The sequence below is a fragment of the Amblyomma mixtum genome, chromosome 3 (genome assembly GCF_055824585.1).
Source record: "Amblyomma mixtum isolate Tamu chromosome 3, ASM5582458v1, whole genome shotgun sequence".
NCBI lineage: Eukaryota > Metazoa > Arthropoda > Arachnida > Ixodida > Ixodidae > Amblyomma > Amblyomma mixtum.
In genome coordinates this window covers 79,768,435-79,789,754 of record NC_143014.1, presented here as the reverse complement: position 1 = coordinate 79,789,754, position 21,320 = coordinate 79,768,435, and positions in this window count along the sequence as shown.

The window sequence follows — 21,320 nt, the reverse complement described above, 5'->3', positions numbered from 1 at the left end:
TCCTGGACAAGCAAGCAGCGCCGCAGGCCGCGGCGGTGGCCGAGATAAGAAAAAAAAAAAAAAAGCGGCGGCGGCTTAGTTATCTGAGGCACATGGAGACGAAGCGTTTTTGTTATCGCCGGCGGTGGTTCGAATTCTGCCTAGAGATGAGTTCTTTTCTGCTGGATACCGATGCCATATAACGATACGACTTGGCTTTCCTCCGGCCGCTATGGGATGAATGGGCGCCGATGTTTGTATTGGCTGGACAGTGTCATATATGGAAGTCTCCTACCCCTGACTCCGCTTCTACAAAACGCACCAAAAAAGTTTTGCTGGAGGATATTCGTGAAGCGGCGTCGTTTAACATCCCAGGCATACTGTACGTTCATTGAGTGCCATTTTCAGAGCCCCTTTAAAGTGCGGTAAGATCGTAAGCGGTGGGGCGCATTTTCCTGTCTGTACGCCAGCATTGGGTAGAAGGAGCTTTCGGGCTACTTCCCTTACGTCGAACTGCGCAATCAAGACGGAGACAAGATGATAGAAAGACCTGCGCATGTGATGTACTTTCTTCGTGTCTATCTGGTCTGTGTTCCCCGCTTATTTGCGCACTTATTTGGGCAATGAGAGAGCGCGAACGTTTTCTCATGAATATGTCAGTGGTGGCGACCGCAGCTCAATTTAAAGTTACAGTCAGCAGCTGTCTTTTAAATGTTCTTTTAAATGCATATGAACAAAAATAACCAGCTTGTTATATACTGTGTTTGCACGATTTTAACCCGCATCTTTTTTTCAAATCAAATAGGTGTTCAGATTGTTAGAACTGCATTCAGAAACCAGGTATTTTTCTGATTTGTGAACGCAAAATATACCTTAGCGTTTCAATTGCGGGCGCGTTAGGATCGTGCAAATACGGCATATATGGAGCAAGCTACACTCCATGCTCGACAACTGCTTGCTCCAGCTGCATGAAATTACGCTGACAGGTTCCTTTGCACGAAGCTGCAGAGAGCAGTCAGCCGCCTTCGGCACCGTCCGACCGATTAGTTGTGGATATATTGCGTAATACATTGTGTGCATCCTGCTACATCGGCAGCGAGATCAGGGTTAAAAGAGTAGAGACCTAAATTTTGGGTGCGTGTTTTCCTGCTTGTAACATGCGTAACTCGTTAGTGTACATTGATTATCACGTGGTATTCATTTATGAGCGCTTATTAATTTATAATTGGAATTCCCTCTCATGCAAATTCGGTTTCAACAGTCGAATTATGGATGAGACGTCGAAGTTGCATACAGGGTACGCGAGGCATTAAAAAACTGTGCTATAATCTCTGCTTTGTTGTTTTAATTCACAACAACGCTAAAGCCTGCCTGCTTCAAAATCTAGAATGACAACGAATGAAGAAGCAGCAATTCTATTGCTGTTTTTCCATGCCTCACGTAACCTATGCGGAACTTGACGTCACAGAGCTGTTGAAACCGAAACAGAACAAGAGAGAAAAATTCTATGATAAATTATTTAGCGGTTGCAGGCGAATACCGGCGACTTGGCGATCTATGCATAGTAATGTCTTACCCATCACTGAGAAGAAAACACGCCACCAAAATTAGGTGTCAATACTCAGTGAGTATTAGAACTGACTGAAGTTCTGAATTCGCTGTCTAGTATAGCGACGATAGCGCTTATGTTCTACGTGCACGCGCGCGCCCATCACACAGGCAATGAGTACACAGCTGCATGCAGTATTCGGTATTAATTGGGCTGTCCGTAACTTGTGCCCAGCATCAAGACTTCCGCTGCGCTATTCCTCTAGCGCACGGTATGCTCTTCTATCGCTTTTTATTTACAAGTGAGGCGCTGTTGGCATGTAGCCCTGCAGTAGGTGTAGTACGGATTAGTCTTCAGTTTTTTTTTTTCCTTTCATGCGAGGGGTCGACGAGTACTGATTACACCGTATGCGCACTTGTGCGACGGCCACCAGCAGACGTACCTTCTTTTCGCGGTCACCAGGGCTGTTAGTAAGAAGAGACTCCAGTGGGTCCCTCTGGTTTTCAAGTTCGAAAGCGCCGAATCCTTGCACCGAAAGCGCTGCTCTCTCCTGAAGCAGTGTGCGCTTCCTGGCGAGGATTTCAGCTTCTTCATCCTCGGTCAATGTGGCCGTTTCGTCAAAGTGTAGCGGTCGTACTCCGCCAGCGCGGCTTATCTGCGCGACGAAATGAACATCATACAAGTGGAGAGATCTTTCGCCACGCACGAACAGAAAAGGAGAAGATAGAAGACTTTAGCAAGTCCATGGTTTCAGCGTGCAACTATCATGAATCCCACATGATAAAGTGTTGCACGTAGTAATAAAGTTGTTTTTAACTGTGGCACATATTGAATCAGAAAGTACAGAAATGACAGCGATGAATATTCACGGGCTCTTGTTTTGTAACAGTAAATCTCGAACATGCATTTGCATGCTGGCGCATCTAATGTGACGCACACATTTTCCTAGTTATTCTAGAATGATACACTAATTAAGAGAGCTAGTTTGTTTCGAGGAACAACGTGTAATAATATTTTCAAAAAAACTGTGTGTGTGTGTGTGTGTGTGTGTGTGTGTGTGTGTGTGTGTGTGTGTGTGTGTGTGTGTGTGTGTGTGTGTGTGTGTGTGTGTGTGTGTGTGTGTGTGTGTGTGTGTGTGTGTGTGTGTGTGTGTGTGTGTGTGTGTGTGTGTGTGTGTGTGTGTGTGTGTGTGTGTGTGTGTGTGTGTGTGTGTGTGTGTGTGTGTGTGTGTGTGTGTGTGTGTGTGTGTGTGTGTGTGTGTGTGTGTGTGTGTGTGTGTGTGTGTGTGTGTGTGTGTGTGTGTGTGTGTGTGTGTGTGTGTGTGTGTGTGTGTGTGTGTGTGTGTGTGTGTGTGTGTGTGTGTGTGTGTGTGTGTGTGTGTGTGTGTGTGTGTGTGTGTGTGTGTGTGTGTGTGTGTGTGTGTGTGTGTGTGTGTGTGTGTGTGTGTGTGTGTGTGTGTGTGTGTGTGTGTGTGTGTGTGTGTGTGTGTGTGTGTGTGTGTGTGTGTGTGTGTGTGTGTGTGTGTGTGTGTGTGTGTGTGTGTGTGTGTGTGTGTGTGTGTGTGTGTGTGTGTGTGTGTGTGTGTGTGTGTGTGTGTGTGTGTGTGTGTGTGTGTGTGTGTGTGTGTGTGTGTGTGTGTGTGTGTGTGTGTGTGTGTGTGTGTGTGTGTGTGTGTGTGTGTGTGTGTGTGTGTGTGTGTGTGTGTGTGTGTGTGTGTGTGTGTGTGTGTGTGTGTGTGTGTGTGTGTGTGTGTGTGTGTGTGTGTGTGTGTGTGCGCGCGCGCGTGCGTGTGCGTGTGCGTGTGCGTGTGTGTGTGTGTGTGTGTGTGTGCGCGCGCGTGCGTGCGTGTGCTAATACAAAAATAAAAAAGTCAGCAATTACTTCGCCTCAGTCGATCTGTTGGTGGTGAGGTTCGATCTCCGCTGCTCACTGAATACACTCAAATAATGTTTAATCACGTTAGGAATTAACTTTGAATCTGTTTCAGATCGTGTGGAATGACGTTTCTAATCTTAGCACCCGTAAACTGCAGTCCCGCAGCACTGCACTCCAAGAAACAATGAAACTGTATGACGCAATGCTTATAGCCTGACGGGGAGAAAAAGATAAAATGAATGCATGAAAGGGATGGCTGTGTTGAGTGACGTCATGAATAATGGCAGCCGTTCTGAGTTAGCTGAAGAGATTAAATGGCGGAATTTCTTACGAAACAGCTATATTATTATTATTATTTATTGTACCCTCAGGGCCCGAAGGCATTACAGAGGGGAGTGGGGATACATAAAAATTCAGCCTAAAGAGCAACAAAAGGTGAGAAAACAAAATAAACCAGGAATACATGACAAAGTGAAAACACAGGAATGCAATGAGATTAGAAATGCAGTGGGGATACATTAAAACAGTGTGTAAAGAGTGAAAGGTAATTTTTATACAGTAATAAACGAGACATACTCAGAAAGAAACATTAAGGACTTTACGAAATGCAATATTATCAGAAATACCTGCGATGTCTTGGGGAAGGTGATTCCAGCTGACTGAAGTTCGTGGTATGAATGAGTCATGAAAACATTTGGTGTGACAAGATGGGATTCCAACTTTATGACGGTGATCAACGCGTGCCGATTTGTACCATGGTATTGAAAGTAACTTAGGTTTGAGAAAGCTGTTGTGGTAAATTTTATGAAAAAGGCACAATGAGGTTATTGATCTGCGGTGGGAAAGAGGTGGTAGGGACAAACTTGATTTCATGGCGGTTACACTGGTTGTTCGGTGATAATTAGAAGGAATGAAACGGCATGCGCGGCTCTGCACAGCTTCCAAATCTGAAACGAGTGAATCGATGTCAGGGCTCCAGACAGATGCAGCATATTCTAACTTGGACCGTACCAATGTTTTATAAAGCAAGAATTTTATTGAACTAGATGAACGTGAGAAATTTCTGCGAAGGTACCCAATCATGCGATCAGCGTTATTTATTATGTATTCCACGTGAGTTTTCCAAGACAGGTTACAAGAAATGTAAACACCCAGATATTTATAGGATAACTCTGTTTCGAGAGACACGTTGTTAATGTGATAAGAAGAAGGGGCATTAGAGAGACGAGAAATGCGCACATGTTTACACTTATTAATGTTTAGTTGCATGTTCCAAATAAAACACCAGTCAAGTACCTTGTTAATATCGGATTGAAGAGAAGAGACATCATTACCATCTTTAATTTCGCGGTAAATAACACAGTAAATAGCAGTAAATAGCGGTAAATACCAAAAAGATTAATTGAAGAGGAAATGTTAGCCGGTAAGTCATTCATATAGATGAGAAAGAGGAGGGGCCCAAGGACTGACCCCTGAGGCACGCCGGAACGGACAGGCAAAGAATGAGAGTTTATATTGTTCGCTGTTACGAATTGTGAACGGTTAGAAAGAAAGCATTGTAGCCATGCAAGAACATTAGGGTATGTGTTAGGTTGGTTGGTTTATGGGGTTTAACGTCCCAAAGCGACTAAGGCTATGAGAGACGCCGTAGTGGAGGGCTCCGGAAATTTCGACCACCTGGGGTTCTTTAACGTGCACTGACATCGCACAGTACACGGGCCTCTAGAATTTCTCCTCCAAAGAAATTCAACCACCACGGCCGGGATCGTCCTTCGCAGTTAGAAACAGCAAGATTGATTTACTTTTGAAGTTTTTCAGTTGCAGGTCTGTAACTGCGATCCACTAAGACATGTGTCAGGTGCGAGCGTCTTACCTGCGCTTCATATACGCAAAAGAGAGTGCTCAAAATTCGCGGCACAATTCCTGGGTCTCTGTGGCTTCCGTGCAGGGTGTAAGTCTTTCCGGAAAGTGCGGGTCCGCATGCCAAGATGATCACGTGCTGGCGGCTGACGAAACTGCGGAGGGCTTCTGTCATAATTCCGGAGTACACCTCCTGCTGCGTGCTCTCTTGCGGGAAAACCTGGGCATGTGAATAGAGTTCTTGTTCACGCTATATCATCGTCTGCATGATCACAATAAAAAAGATGTACAGCTGTTGTTTCAAAATACAGCCCATGGTCTTTGTTTACAAGCCCTTAGCCCCACAGGATGTACTAAGCTTCGGAGGGGTGGGACGAGAGTTCCTCGGTTGCTTGGGAGATATTTTCATTGTTCACGATTCAAAATGAGCCACGCTGCGGGGAGAAGCGATCCTGGTGGGATGTATATTTTGGATGAAAGCTGTACGGCTCGACCGTTGCATGACAGCTGGGAAGAAATCTGTTGCAAGGCTAGCTTTTAATGATTGAAGAGTTATTTCTCCCATCAGCAAAAAAGCCGGCGTACGCCATCTATGGCGCGAAATTCGGAGGATACCAGAACATCTTTTGACCGCGGCACCGAATTTCATTTCGGTGCCGCGTCATCGTGGTGAATGCATCTGCGCATGACCACCATGCATTGCTTGGACCTGTGGATGAAGATTTTCGCCCTTGGCAGTGCCTGCGCCATCAGTCTAGGTCAACACGCGCAGATTACTGTGCACCGGTATCCAGGTGGCGACACAGTGCAGCCAATCTGTAAATGGGCCTCGCGCTGGCATCGCATTCACTGGCACGGCAGCATCAGAAGCATCCGGAAGAATGATCCGTTCCGGGTGCATGGTGTCCCATGAGTGATAGTGGTGAATAGATAATAAGCAAGGTCTTGTAACATAATAATGGGGTTGTGCATACAAACTATGGCAGGCACAATAAAAAGGATTTGTTACAAAGTACTGCTTCAGTCCGATACAGCTTAACTCTACAGTGAAGCTCCGCCCACATTCAGGACCACCACACAATATCTTGACGACAAAAATGTCCGTTGTTATAGCTTTTCTTTCTGCCTAAATAAGAAGCCAATTGCGGGACAAAATTTTGGGCTAGCCCCGCCGCGGTGGCTCAGTAGTTACGGCGCTCGGCTGCTGACCCGAAAGACGCGGGTTCGATCCCGGCCGCGGCGGCTGAATTTCTTGAAGGCGAAATTCTAGAGGCCTGTGTGCTGTGCGATGTCAGTGCACGTTAAAGAACCCCAGGTGGTCGAAATTTCCGGAGCCCTCCACTACGGCGTCTCCCATAGCCTCAGTCGCTTTGGGACGTTAAACCCCAGTAAACCAAACCAACCGAACCAAAATTTTGGGCTTAAAACTTTGAGGTCCCTGGCTTAAAACACAACATAAAAGCTAATTTTATTTGCTATTTGTGATTAGTTCGCGGAGTAATTCAGGACGCCGCGGACTTTGGCTCCCTGCCACCAACAGCTCTTTTTTATTAATTTTGTCCTATTGTAGATAATAAATAACTTTACTGTAAGAAAATGGCAAAACATTTCAGACGCAATACTTGAAATATATTTCTAATGTTCTTTTACAGCTATGAAAGAAACAATAACGTTTTCAACATTATATTCGAATAATGCTCGTTTTGAACGTTAATGTTAATGCTACAACATGGAACAGTTATATATACCATCTGACATACGACAGTTGCACAATAATCACTACAGACATGAAACTAATGCACATGATACAACGCATAACGATATTTGTTAATTTGTAAGATTAAAATAACGTTCCTATGCAACACGTAACATTACCGCAACTTACACAACAGTTTTATAGCATTTAATGTTTGGTACTACCTGGGCGCAGGTGCCAGTAGACTATATTCGTTGACCCAACACGGTGCGAGATGTGCTGGAAACATACTTTTTATATTACCTTACAATTGCGCAGCAACGTTGTGGTAATGTACAGCGTCACCAGCTATCTCTGGTGCCGCAAAACATCGCTCTCCTACGGCGAATTTCTTTCAAGCAGAAGGAGGAGTGCCAACGTGACGCTGATTACATGCTTAAAATTGAGTAAACAACCTTGCAAAAGTTAACATGCTACGTAGAAAACCAGCGAAAAGGACGCGTTCACAAGGAGGAGAAGTACACAGGACAACGCTGGAAACACAACAAACCAATGACGTCCTGCGGCGGAAGATCGTTTTTTATGCAGTGGGAATAAAACCGGGCTTTGCAGGAGAGGTAGGCGATGATGCTTCTTGAATACTATGCTTCCTTTCTGGGCATCTTCCTACATGTTCAGCCTCCATCAGACCATTGCCTTCTGCGTCAGCACCATCGCCTACCTCTCCTGCAAAGCCCGGTTTTATTCCCACTGCATAAAAAACGATCTTCCGCCGCAGGACGTCATTGGTTTGTTTGGTTTCCAGCGTTGTCCTGTGTACTTCTCCTCCTTGTGAACGCGTCCTTTTCGCTGGTTTTCTACATACCATGCACCAACTGGCCCAACAAGCTACGCTTCTTCAATATTAGCATGCTACGAAATGACGTAGTGAAATGCCGTCTAAATCACAGCAGAAGGGAAGTTGAGACTAGGAAACTTGACATCACAGTTCAGGCTTTTCAGGATCGACGCCATCAATGAGAGCGCCCAGGACATGTGGGGGTCTTGAGAGTACAATCAGCGAAAGATTCGAATTTGTTCATCAAGTATATTTTTGCACGGGCTGCACCTCGTGTTCTTTGCAGGCAAGCAGCGGATAAGCGGCTGACAGTGAAACAGCTTAGAGTGAAACAGTTCACCCATGCTAAAAACTCTAGCGCAGACTGGAAGGAATGTCGCCGGATGACAGCTGCTCTGGAATTCGTTCCAGCGTGCTACTGAAATGGGCAGACGTTAACACACGCAGGAACAGAGGGACTGCACCTTATAATATTTCAACAATAATACACAAAGTGATACACACAATGGAAACAGAAGCTTCACTCAGCTGCTGAAAAACCCTTAATGCTCAGCTACCAAAGCTGACGCAGTAAGCAACAGTCGAGAAGCAGGGGCCTGTCTACTTCCTTCGCCGAAGCCTCACCAAAGGTTCACAGCGCTTGGGCACCATACTCGAAAAAAGTATCTCAGATGCCGATATCATATATCCCCCAAAATTGTATTTCGGTTACCGATACAAGATACCGAACCAAAATTGATTTCCATTACAGATACCATAACAACAATTCTGGACAAAACGCAATTTTGAACGGCAAAGAGTTTATTAACGCTACTTTTTCACATATTGTAAGATTCCTCTATAACAATCACTATCTACGCAGATCTCCCATCGACAAGCTTGAATTTTTTTTTGCTTTTAATCTTTTTTCTAACGTCAAAAACGTTCCGAATTAGTCATTCCGTTCAATATTCCCATAACCGTACCCTACAATTACCCAATTCTCAATTTTTTTTTTCAGATTGAATACAGACTAGATTGTTTCTTTTTTACAGCAGTATACAGCAGTATAGCATCTGATATTGCAACTACACGAAACCCGACAACGTGTGCGTTAACTACTCGTATACGAACTGCTGCTGCTAACAAACAAGCCAAGGTAAACTTTGCGCCACTTTCGAGCTCACAGGAAGGCCACTTATGTCACCGAAAAATTATTGTAATCCTTCCACGCGAAGTAACATTCGCCGAAAAAAGATTTAAAATTACGCTGTGAAATCAACACCGAAAAAAGCCCGCCGAATTTTCAAAAAAAAAAAAAACGAAACTGAAAAATCCAACCCCTTGTCCTATACTACAAAATGGCATCGGTCTGCGTACGTTTTACAATCTGCGACTAAAGCACGAAAACCAATTGGGGAAAGAGTTGAAGTGATCTCCAATTTAGAACATACTGCAGAAACAGTTTTTTAAATTGTTTTACTTTGAATCCCCCCCCCCCTCTTTTTTTTCTATACGTACAGTGAGTGGGGAGATGCTGCCAAGAGCCTTTGAGCTTCCAAAGGTTAATCGCGAACACACATTGACCCGATGCCGATAGACTGTCTGTGAAAATCACCGTATGGCATCACCAGACCGCCAATGAGATCGATGGTCATTGACTCAACGGGCACTGAAAATACCCTTGTGACGGGTATCAGCGCAATGTAAAGGGGAGCATGTAAAGTTTAATCAAGGAAGTAATTACTCATTAACGTCTACCCGAGCGCAGCGACAGGTCCGGATAGATCGCTTGACTGAAAATTACTCCATCATGGGGAATTTCTCTGAGTACCAAATCGACTAACCAGGCCAAGCGGTGGACCCAGTTTGGGCACCGGACCCGAACGCATTTTCCTCGCCCGCGAAAAGTTGGGGAAAGTAGCGTAGCTCTTCTGTTGAGACCCTGGCTGCTTGCTAAGGCGGGGGACGCGAGGAAGGGTAGTCAGCTGGATTGCTCTTTGGATTAGAAATTTTAAGCGATAGCTGTGTAAGGGACTTTCGTTTGGGCAAACTGCTTTATGACCGCTGTTGATGTAATGTGTCTTTGCCCAAAAATTTCAGCGCATGCTTGCTGGCGAGAAGAGACTGCTGCCAAGGCGGTGTTCTCAGCCATGAGGGACATGCGGGCGGGGAATAGGCCCTGTTTGCGTCTGCGATCTTCAGTGTTCGACTCCTGATGCTCTCGGGAGCCTAACGTGTGCCCAGATTTCACTTTGCGAGGCTCTATACGTGACACGGCTTGTGAGCACGCCTCCGGAGCACTGAGGCAGCACGCAGTGCAGGACCCACCTTATGGAAACAAAAACACTTCGTCTTCTGGTGCTCTGTGGTGGTCGTGGTGGTAGCCACCGTCGTGTCGTCCAGTTTGTCGAAGGCAGGCTCCTTGTACGTAGCCCCGCCAATCCTTGGCCTAAGCCTGAGGTACATTTTGAGCGCGGCGCCTGTAAATAAATTGTTTCTCATTCACAGAATGGCAGAAAAGCGTGGCGAAACGAGACAGCAATGTGCGCATGCGAAATGCGAGAGATCATTCAAGAGACAGACGACAACGACAAGAGTCGCCCAACTCATCGTGAAGATACTTTCTCAGAAGCATGTTATAACTTTTGTGGTACACGCGAGTTTCTGCAAAAAAGAAACGGGGTGATATTTGCGCACGTTGGCGACAGAAATTTAAAAGGGACTGCTAAGTTTCAACAAATGAAAGGCGAATTCAGACTTGCCGAACAAATGTTAAAATGCCGGTATGGGGTATGGGGGTGGCGGAGTGGAGGGCTTCCGAATTGTTCAACCTGGGGTTCTTTAAAGTGCACTGACATCGCTCAGAACTCATTCGATTTTGCATCTCAACTCCATCCAAATGAGGCGTCCGTGGCCGAAACTCTATCCGGTGGACTTGCGCCCAGCAGCTGAACGGCAAATCTACAGCGGCGGGCGCCAATGGAAAGGTAACCGTACTTCTGCTGAATGGAAGCTCTTCTTGTAAAGCATAGGAGTGCATAGGAGACAAAATATCAAATCGAAGTCAGAAGTGCGGAGCAGTTTGCTTCAAATAATTATGTTTGTAACGTAGCGCGCCCCCAAATCTGATAAATTATACCGTATTCACGTAAGGGTGGGTAGCTTTTGCACAATGCAGCTAAATCTGCAATCAAATCTGCAGCCCAGGAGCATATGACAAGTACTGTATTTTTTTTCTTCGCTTTACATTGCGTTTTTAGTGCAGTAGGAGAATTCTGCCTAGGTTTCCAGTATCACTTCACTCCGAAGCTCACGCTTTACTGACAAAGAGCAAGCAGCTTGTGCCGCATGCCTAGTCTACCTTACAGGGGAACTCTCAAGAAAAAAGAACGTCCCTAGAAAAGTGAAGCTGACAAATATTCAAAAGCGAAGAAAGTGTGCATACTAATATGACCTGAAGCTACGATTGCTGAGGTTCCGCATTCGTACTGCTGCATCGGTCGTAGACGCACGACAGTTGCAGTTGTGCCCATGTCACACTCGACCACGTTCTCAAAAAAACAACCCCCCCCCCCCCCCCCCCACACACACACACACACACAAAAAAAAGAGAACGGCTAGAATGAGCAGCAGGAGACGACTTCTTTCCGTCGGACACCAATCCGTTAAAAGCCTGGGTGCGCTACTCCTTCAGGCTAGAGGTCTCCTTGCGTGTTGTGGGATACGCGTTTATCCCATTTCCTCTACCAGCCTGCGGCAAGCGTGTGAACGCTACAAGGCGACGTGCGCGAGCCACCAGGCAGCGGAGAAGGGCGCACCCGCGTGCCCTGCCGTTTCTGGATGCAACTGCGGCGGCACGCTGGCGCTCACGTGAGGATTGGGGAGACTAACACTGCATGCTTGAGGGGAGAGAAAGCGGTGCCGTAATCGGCGATGGATTAAAATGCGCTTATTGCGTGGGAGGAGAGCAAGGACCGCCGAGAAACACGCCTGCCCCTGACCACCACCCGTGAATCGTAGTACGACTGACGACTACGGTGGCCTTCCTGGCTTTGTTCTTTCTCAGAGACGTCTTCCCCCCGCGGGCTGTGAACAGTGTGACCCCCCCCCCCCCCCCCCCCCCCCCCCAATAGCGTACATGGAAGCATATCGTACACGGGATGCACTAGGTTCAATACCAGGTGTCCTGCGAGGAGTAACCTGGCTTTCACTGGTAGAAAGGATACTCACTAGGAAAACGGTAGAAAGGAAAAGTATTCTCGTCAATTACTCGCACTTAAAACAAGCTCACAGGCGCTTTCATCCCACATTTACTGCCATCCAAGTTTGTGGCTGGCAGGAAATAAATATGTTTGGCGTGGTATGCAAGCGCAATTTCTGAAAGTTCCGGCTGTCTACGAATCGTAAAACATTCGGTTTGATTTCACTGCAGTCATGGGAGTTGGCTGTGTGATTTCCACATCACAGCGAGCTGGCATTTTGTTTGGCGTCGTGATCAACATGCTTCAAGTGACACCCTTTTCGCGCAAGCGCCGAGTTTGGCAGAAGTACGGTGCTTGAAATTTCATGATGAGTGCCTAATTATATTTCCGAGGGAAAATAACGCGAGCACTGAAATTTTGAGTGTTCCGCTTAAGGGTCAGCGTGATTAAATGTTTTAAGTCCAGACAGCTTTAACTGAGCTGAAACAATTATTTTTTTACATGCCACCTAAACACTCGGCTACATGCCATGGCGGAGTGCTCGAGATGGATTTCAAAGTCCTGGACAGCTCAATACTCGGATGTTTATTCTCCAACAAAATGTTATCGCCACGACAAAGAATTGAACCGATGATGTGAACAGTACCCGAAAACCGCAGCCACGAATACCATTTGGCATGTTTTCAGGAAGTTCACAGCAAAACAGTGAAGAATTTGATCACGAAGAATGAATGGGTGACCGGGAAAAAAATGCACCACCGCACGACACAGAATTGAACATGTAGAGAAACATGGATGACGTCTGTGAGCCGTAATGCTCAGCAAGGACTACGTGATGTCAATGTACTATTCCCGTGTTCTAGGAAGGGAGTTTCGGAGGTTTTCACGCGTACGCGGTCACCATATTTGTAAGCCTGGGCTCTTGGTCGCAGTAAATGATAATATTGTTCTCCAGCGAGTCATCTTCCATGACATGACTGCTTTGTCACTCGTTAGGAGAGAAAATGTGGCGCAACAAATTCTGTATCCTTCTAATTCAACAGCTGCCCTTTTATAGGCAGAAGAAAATACGGATACTCACTCGCTGTCGCATAGGTCGTTTCGAGCACCGATGTCGCGCTCTCGGTTTCCTGTCTTCGCTGTAGTCTGCTGGACGACAGCGAAGACGTTTCTGCAGCCCAGCGCGACCGCTGGTTGCCCGGACCCTGGTGCAGGACGACAGTTCAGATTCCGCAGCGACATAGCACACTTGGCTCCACCAAAAGCACCACATCGGCCTCATGTACGAGCGACCAGAGAGAACAGCTCCCCAAAACTCATTACATTTACGCATGAAATATGTGCATATGCATGGTCACTGCAGCGACTACGAGGATACTAGAAGGCTTGAACGGAATAGCGCCAGTGAAGGAGGGAGGTGTGCTGAAGAAAGAACGTCTAAAATTCTCACCCTTCCCGGGGGTGTTGAGTGACACTGAGAGCTACCGAGAGCGCCCTGCCTCCCGCCCCTATAACAGGCACCATCTTGGCCGTCTGGGCAGCAACCTCATCAGACAGGAGGTGAATGCTGTAGTTTTCGTTAATGACGCCGCTTCGCCCGGAGTGTGTCTATTATACAGTCAACGCTGCAATTCTGCTTTTCACGGTCGCTGTTCCATTTTTACAGGGTCATTACAGTTACCTCTGCTGCAGGTCGTTGCTGTGTCTCATGCCTAAACGCAACTAAAACTAATGCCGATTACTGTGGATTAAAGTAGCCCGCTTCGAAATAACAGTGTCCCTTCTCATAAGAGGGTGCTACCCCTTTTGAAGACTTCAGGTCACCAGCTTATATTGCGAAAGGACCACTTCACTTTTGCGATGAAACCTTGGTTAGATAACTCTGTCCTCCTGGCAGAGGGCTATGACCATTGCACTGCGTGCTCCTGAAAAGGCACGTTAATAGTTCTCGTGCACATACATAACAGATATAGCCCCTATTGGTGCTTATTAGTCTTCATATCGAGGGAGAATCTTCATACCATCTTCCCTGAGAAACCGATTCCGGGCGAAGACTTTGCGAAGACCGCGCGAAGGAATGAGACAGTGAAAGCAGGAAGAGCCGCCAATTTTTCGTTATCGCGACTCACAGCAAGCAAACGAACGCGATTTCATCGTGAAGGGATGGCTGCCGCTTCGACGAGCCCATTAGGCTTCGAGTGCCTTCCAAGTCACTAGATAATTTCCGAAGTGGAAAGCGGCCAAGTGAAGCATGAGGAACGCGGCTCAGCCGTGACCCTGGCCGCGTATGGTCGAGGGGCGCGCAAAGCATGGAGCACTCCGCAGCCATGAGGGCCGGGACTGCCCGAACAACGCACTAAGCTCACCTGGGGGGCACGGGGTCGCGGAACAACGCCGGTAGTGGTCTCTTTCGTGGCCATTGTGGAACGCTGCCGTTCTTGCTGCCGGTGGGGAACAGGTCGGCCGGGAGCTCTCGACTGAGCACAGCACGCGCGTGCCGGAGCTCTTCTTTGCGCATGCTGTCGCGTGCCCGTGGGAGAAATACGACTATGATAGTGTCTGTCATGAACTGAACCTGAAATTCGGTAATAAAATTACGCAAGAAAACGCATACTTAGCTTATATGTGTGCTGAGGCCGTCAAGAAGAACTACAGAGAATGTTTGCTACATTCGAATCAGCGCGACAGTATGCATTTTTCCTACATAGAAGGCGACAATGGGTGAGCAGTGCCGCCGGACGGAGCAGATGGAAGTTGACGAAGACGACGCTCTACAATGCACAGCGCAAAATGTGGTGCAGTTTGAGGAGGCGCCTATTAGAAATTCCGTTTCGCCACCTGGGTCTGCCTGTGTCCACTGCGCTTGTTCTTTCCTTTGGCGCTTAATCGCTTGGACGAAGCAACAGGAGTGTTCGCAGGACTGTTCAAAATTTTCTTCTAGAAACGTAGCGACTATCATGCTGATTTTTTTAAATATTATTATTTCAATTAATTTTTATTGTTCTAACTTTCAAAATTTATTTCCTTATTTTCTTTCCGCTCTCTTTCAGTCAGTGCAAAAGTGAACCATTACATGCATTGCATTCGAGGAGGAGGAGGAAGACTTAATTTAATTATTAAATTAGTTAATTAATTACCCAAAGTGACTAATAGGGTAACCTTGCAGCATCGCTGGTGCTGTGCTGGTGCTGGTGCTTGGCTGTGAAATCATCTGTGGTTTCTTGGTGGTGCCTGCGTGCTCGTCACTGGTGAGGCCTTTCTACGTGGGGGGATTTTGCCAGGTCTAAGGATAGGTCTGTAGGCGTGGTAAATGCGCATTTGAGGGCGCGTTTGGCTCAGGTATGTCGCTGACCTCCCCGGGCGGAGGGTCGGCAGCCTGGTTTGCCAGCTTGCCAACCCAAAGCTTGCCGCTGGAATCTTTTAAGAAAAATGGAATTGACGTCATCCCTGTGGCTCTCGTACCGATCGGTGAGGGCGTGATCAAGATGAAAAGCTCTAAAATTCTTCAACAGGAGCTCAAGTCTCTAACCAAGCACTATTTACAGATCTCTGAGGTGCGACCGTTCGGTCGTAGAGGCATTGTCTGCAAGTCCTCTGACATTGCTTGCGCCACAGACCTGCTACAGTGCAAAATTTTTTACTCTTTGCCGGTGAAAGCCTTCATCCCGGAACAGCTCGCTTGCTCCAAAGGCATTGTTCGTGGCGTCGACCCAGCATCTTCCCCGCAGGAAATACTTGAAGAGTTTCAAGATGCAGGTGGGGGGGTTCTGGCTGTCTACAGGTGCAGTAGAGAAGTAAATGGTTCGCGCGTACCGACAGAATCAGTCATAACAACTTTTGCTGGCTCCTCCTGTCCTTCTGAGCTCAAGGTCTGGCCGATTGTGTACCGTGTGGACCCTCTGCAGCCCCGTCCTCTCCAATGTTCTAACTGCTGGCGATTCGGTCACAGTGGTAAAGCATGCAAATCAGCGACGCGCTGCCGCCTTTGTGGTCAAGGTCATTCAGCTGACAACTGCGCCTGTGATCAGCCCCTGTGTTGCCTCTGCAACTACAACCACCCAGTTGATGATGCCAACTGTTCGAAACGCGATGATGAGCAAAGCCTGTTAGATATAATCCAGGTGAAGCGATGCTCGAGAGCTGATGCTTATGCACATCTTGACCGCAAGAATAACTCATACGCTAGCCGTGCGCGATCTTCTGTTGGAGAACTCGAGTCTAATGTGACTGCTTCTAAGTGTCCACAGTAGAAAAGGCTCTTTCTGAGGTCGTCGAGCGAATGCTGAACACTTTTTCTGAGGCTTTATCGCAGCTAGTTGCAGGCAAATCTGCGCTTCCTCAATCATCTGTTCAGGCGGCGACGTCTGCATCTCTCCCAACTTGTGCTGCTAGTATTAGTCACTCCATGTCGCCTCCGGACGCATCCCAAGTCCCGCCTCCCACCACCGCCCCAGGCAGTGTGTCTAGCGCCGATGTTTGCACCACGGATGTTGAAATGCTATGCCCTACCCAGAAGCGTCGAGCTCCTTCCTCACCCTCGAAGACAGTTGCTCCGCAACCCAAAGCAAAGAAAGGACCTTCAAAAGTAATTCCCAAGTCTGATGTGCTGAAAGAGGCTGTTGCTGCCTCTTTCCTCAGTCAGTAACCATGGCGGGTCTCAAAGTTATTCAGTGGAATTGCCGCTCTCTACTTTCTTCCCTTCCAGATCTTGAACTACTTCTTCGTAAACATAATCCAGATATAGTTCTTTTGCAAGAAACGTGGCTCTCTCCACTTAAATCATTTTCAATGAAAAACTGCCGTGTTTTCCGAGTTGATCGCGTTACCGGCAGGGGCGGCGGGTTAGTAACTATGGTCTCTACCAAAATGTGTCACCGGGCCTCTATTTCGAACAAAATTATGCTCCCTGACTGTGAACTGTTGGCAGTCGACATCTCACTTCCACAGTGAGCAAAAGTTACTATTGCAAACGTCTACTTCCCTGTAGGCGCTCACAGGACAGACAGTTTGGATAGCTTACTTAGCAACGCAAACAGTATAGTCATCGCAGGAGATTTTAATTCGCACCACAGTACCTGGGGTAGTAGTTCAGACTCCTGCGGCCAGCTTCTTTGGTCATGGATGGCCACGCATGCAGTTCGCTGCTGCAATTCCGGAGCTGTAACCTTTATGCGAGGAGCTTACCGTTCAGTCATAGATTTAACATTAGTTACTCGTGGGGTTGGGGTATCTGCATGGTCAACAGAGGACTCGGGTACATCTAGTGACCACTTTCCAATAACTTTTAACATTCTAACGTCTCCCCTCAGAAAAAGTGGGGCGACAATGAAATTTGTAAATCACATTTCATACAAAAAAATTAATGTCTGCCTCACTTCCATCTATAGTTAGCTCGAGTCGAGCAGAAAGAGCTCAGCAGTCCTTTTCCTTTCTGCAAGATGCTGCCGAGCATTCTGTATTCTCTGTGTGCACTTCAGCTCCTGACAGACAGCCGTCTCCATGGTGGACGGAGGAGTGTGAGAAGGCATATCGTCGTCGCAAAGCTGCCTGGAAAAGCCTTTCCTATAATCAGAGCCCAGCTAATTGGATAAATTATAAGTTCTTCTCTGCATCTTTCAAACGAACTGTCAAAAAAGCCAAAGAGGAATATAATCAAAATTTAAATACGTATCTCTCAAGTCCCCAGAATAGGAAGGCTCTGTATAGGTTCATGGCGCGCAATAAGAACTCTCTGGCCGCCAACTGCACTAAGTCAATAGTGCTGTCTCCTCAGGAGGCTAAGAAAAACCTTGAACAAATCGCTCAGGGGCTGGCCTTGCGTTTTCAGATGCAGAAAATAGAACCATTACTCACACTCACCCCAAGCTCGGACTATACTGAGGTTGCTGTGTCGGAGCTCCTACCAATTGTTTCTTCGATGCATTCTGCTGCCCCTGGATCTGATGGGGTTACTGTGGGTATGTTGAAGATTTTAGAGCAAGACTTCACCACTCATCTTCTAGATATCGTCAACGCGTCATTGGAAAACACGTGGATTCCTCAGAGTTGGAAGATTGCGAAAATAATTTTGCTTTTGAAGAATGCAGAGAATGGATTCCAATTAGACAATATACGGCCAATTGCTTTAACCTCAAATTTAGTCAAGTTGATCGAAAGGGTAGTACATAATCGTCTCTCAAAGCACGTTAATGCCGTAAATGGCCTCAGCTCTGCGCAGATTGGCTTTCGTCGGGGATGTTCCATTTGGACCGCGCATGTGGATCTAGAAAGCCGAATCAGACTTTCGATGCGCAAGAGGGAAGTTTCGACCTTGGTGACACTTGATGTTGCTAAGGCTTATGACAGCGTGGAACACACGGTCCTTCTTAACAAACTTGCACGGCTACATCCACCGCACTACATTCATGCCTGGATTTGTGAACTTCTAAAAGACAGAATGTTCTTCTGTACAGACGGATCTTTCTGTTCTAATACCTATGTCAAATCCAGAGGTGTGCCGCAAGGATCTGTTCTGTCACCACTGCTTTTTAACATATTGGTTCGAGACATCCCCATTCATCCCAACATTACAGTATTTGTATACGCAGACGATATAGCTTTTTTCGCCTCAGAAAAGAATATTCATGCTCTTTACCAGTCTTTGCAGGCATACCTGACTGCTCTTGAAGATTGGTTGGACCAAATTAGTTTATCACTTAATGTCAACAAGGGTGGTGTGCTGGTATTTCCTCCAGACACCCCTTTGTACATCTCGCTACTCTACCGTACCACCCCAATTCCGCAGGTGGAATCGGTTAAACACCTAGGTATTATTTACGACCCAAGATTGGACTGGCGCCAGCATATTAAGAATAATGTTATTAAAGGCGAACGTGCTCTAGGCCGGCTGACACGGATAGGCAATAAAAATTTTGGCATGCGTCGCGACACCTTACTGTTACTCTATAAGGCTTATATGAGACCAATTCTGGAATTCGGCTGTGTCTTGTTCTCTGGCAGCGCAAACTATAAGCTGCAGCCTTTAGCCTTACTGGAAAGGCGTGCCCTACGGCTATGCCTAGGGCTCCCAAGATCGGCTTCCAATGCTCTCCTTTATCTGGAAGCCCGTATTCCCGATCTATATTCCCGCTTCCAACTACTCACGGTGCGTACTTTCCTCAGGTCCTTTGACCCGGCCCCCGGTGTTAATGCTCCCATTTTTCTATCCCACCCACACCTGTTTTTCTCTGCTCATTGGCCACGTTATCAGCTCCCGCAAGTTCGGTTTACGCAGAACCTGTTGGCCCCGCTTCAGGTCGATCTGACCTCCTTGCAATGAGTTGCTGAAACGCAGGCTGATCCCGTCTTCTGTTACGACCATATCTTTCCATCCCATGCAAAACACATGCTCGCAAATATCCTAAATATCCTATTTCTAGTTTATATCAATGACGTAGTATGTGCAGTTGGAAATTCTGTTAAACTGAAACTATTTGCGGATGATTGCCTCATTTATGCACCTGTCACATGTGAAGGAGATCAGATTAACATTAACCAAAACCTGCAGGCTTTTGCTCTTTGGTGTGAGAAATGGGAAATGAAAATCAACTTCAATAAGACCACATTTACCCATATAACTAACAAACGAAATATAATTTCTTTTCAGTACAGTATTGCAGGTCACGATTTGGTTAATGTTAGTACATTCAAGTATCTGGGGGTGTCAATTTCTCACAACCTAAGTTGGCACAATCATGTCGAAAATGTTTGTGCGGTGGCACATAGAAAACTGTGTTTTCTAAGAGGAAAGTTGGGGAGAGCAACGAAAGATGTCAAACTTTTAGCATACAAATCCCTCATCCGGCCTTCCCTAGAATATGCATCTGTAGTATGGTCTCCTCGGCAGAAGATTCTTTCAACGGAAATAGAAAAGATTCAAAGACGTGCAGCGAGATTTATTTGTTCAAAATACAGGAAAACAGATTCGGTAACGGAGATGTTAAACTCATGTAGTCTAGAAACATTAGAAAAAAGACGTAAAAGGCAGAGATTAAAAATACTTTACCAAATCATTCACGGAGAAATTAACATCAATAAAGAAAAATATCTGCAGCCTCCAGGTAGACTAAGCTCCCGCCTTAACCACCACAAAGCAATTCGGCCATACTTGACACGAACTAACGTCTTTCGCTGCTCATTCTTTCCGGATGCTATTGAGCACTGGAATAAACTGCCCGCTCACGTTGCTGAGTCTACAGGTGTAGCGGCATTCTTGAATGCACTTGGGGATTCCGTCTAGGCATGGGATTCTTGTAGATGGGCGCGTAACTGATTGTCCAATATTGCTTTTTGTATAGCAGGTGGTTCTACAGTGGTGTGAACTGTGTTGCGTTTCAATGCTCTCTTGTATTGTATGCTCAAAGAAGCTTGTTCATTCATGGTTATATGTGCATTTCTTTGTCTCTTCACTTTCCCTCCCTGTAATGACCCTCAAATGAGGGTTGACAGTATTCATAAATAAAATAAATAAATGGTCTTCTGGCTGAGCACTTACAGCATTTTCCTCATCATGCTGTTCTCTCCACCGATGCTTCCGGGTGCTGTGAGAAGGCGGCAATTGGGATATATTCACAGGATCTGGCTTTCAGCTATTCCGTTCGTATCCCGGATTACACTTCTGTATTCTTTGCAGAGTTTTTGGCACTCGGTTTGGCTCTTCTTAAAATTCCGACGCATGTAGCACAGGTGCTTATCCTTGCAGACTGCCTTTCAGTTTTAGTCGCTCTCCTCTCTATTGATGCGTTCCCTTAGGTTTTTTGTTCCGCGCACAGTAAGGGAGGTCCGCTTTGTCTGGGTACCTGGTCATTCGGGAATCTATTTCAACGAGGTGGTCGATTTATTGGCAAGGTCAGCTCTCACTGCCCCTGTAATATATCCCGTACCGCACCTTATTATGTTGAAGACCTCCCGTTTCCAGCGGTTCCAACATATCTCAGCCAGCTTGGGTGATCCGCTGCTGAATACCGTGGACTTTCAACATTTAAAGTTCCCATGGAATGTTCGATCATGTAAGACAAGGCGGTGTGAAGTGTCCATGACGCTTCTGCGATGCAGAATCCCCCACCTCAACTTGTACTTATGCAGATGCGGGTTCGCTACGAGTAACCTTTGTAACACATGCGGAGAAGTTGAAACAATTCACCATTATCTCCTCTCTTGCCGGCGGTTCGCATTTCAGAGAAAACAGTATTTGGAAGACCCTATTTCGAGGTTAGGACTCCCTTTGTCTTTACCAGTTCTGCTCTCGTTTGGTGCGAGCGCCACGGGATTCTCGCTAAGCACTATTTGAGGCTACCTTCA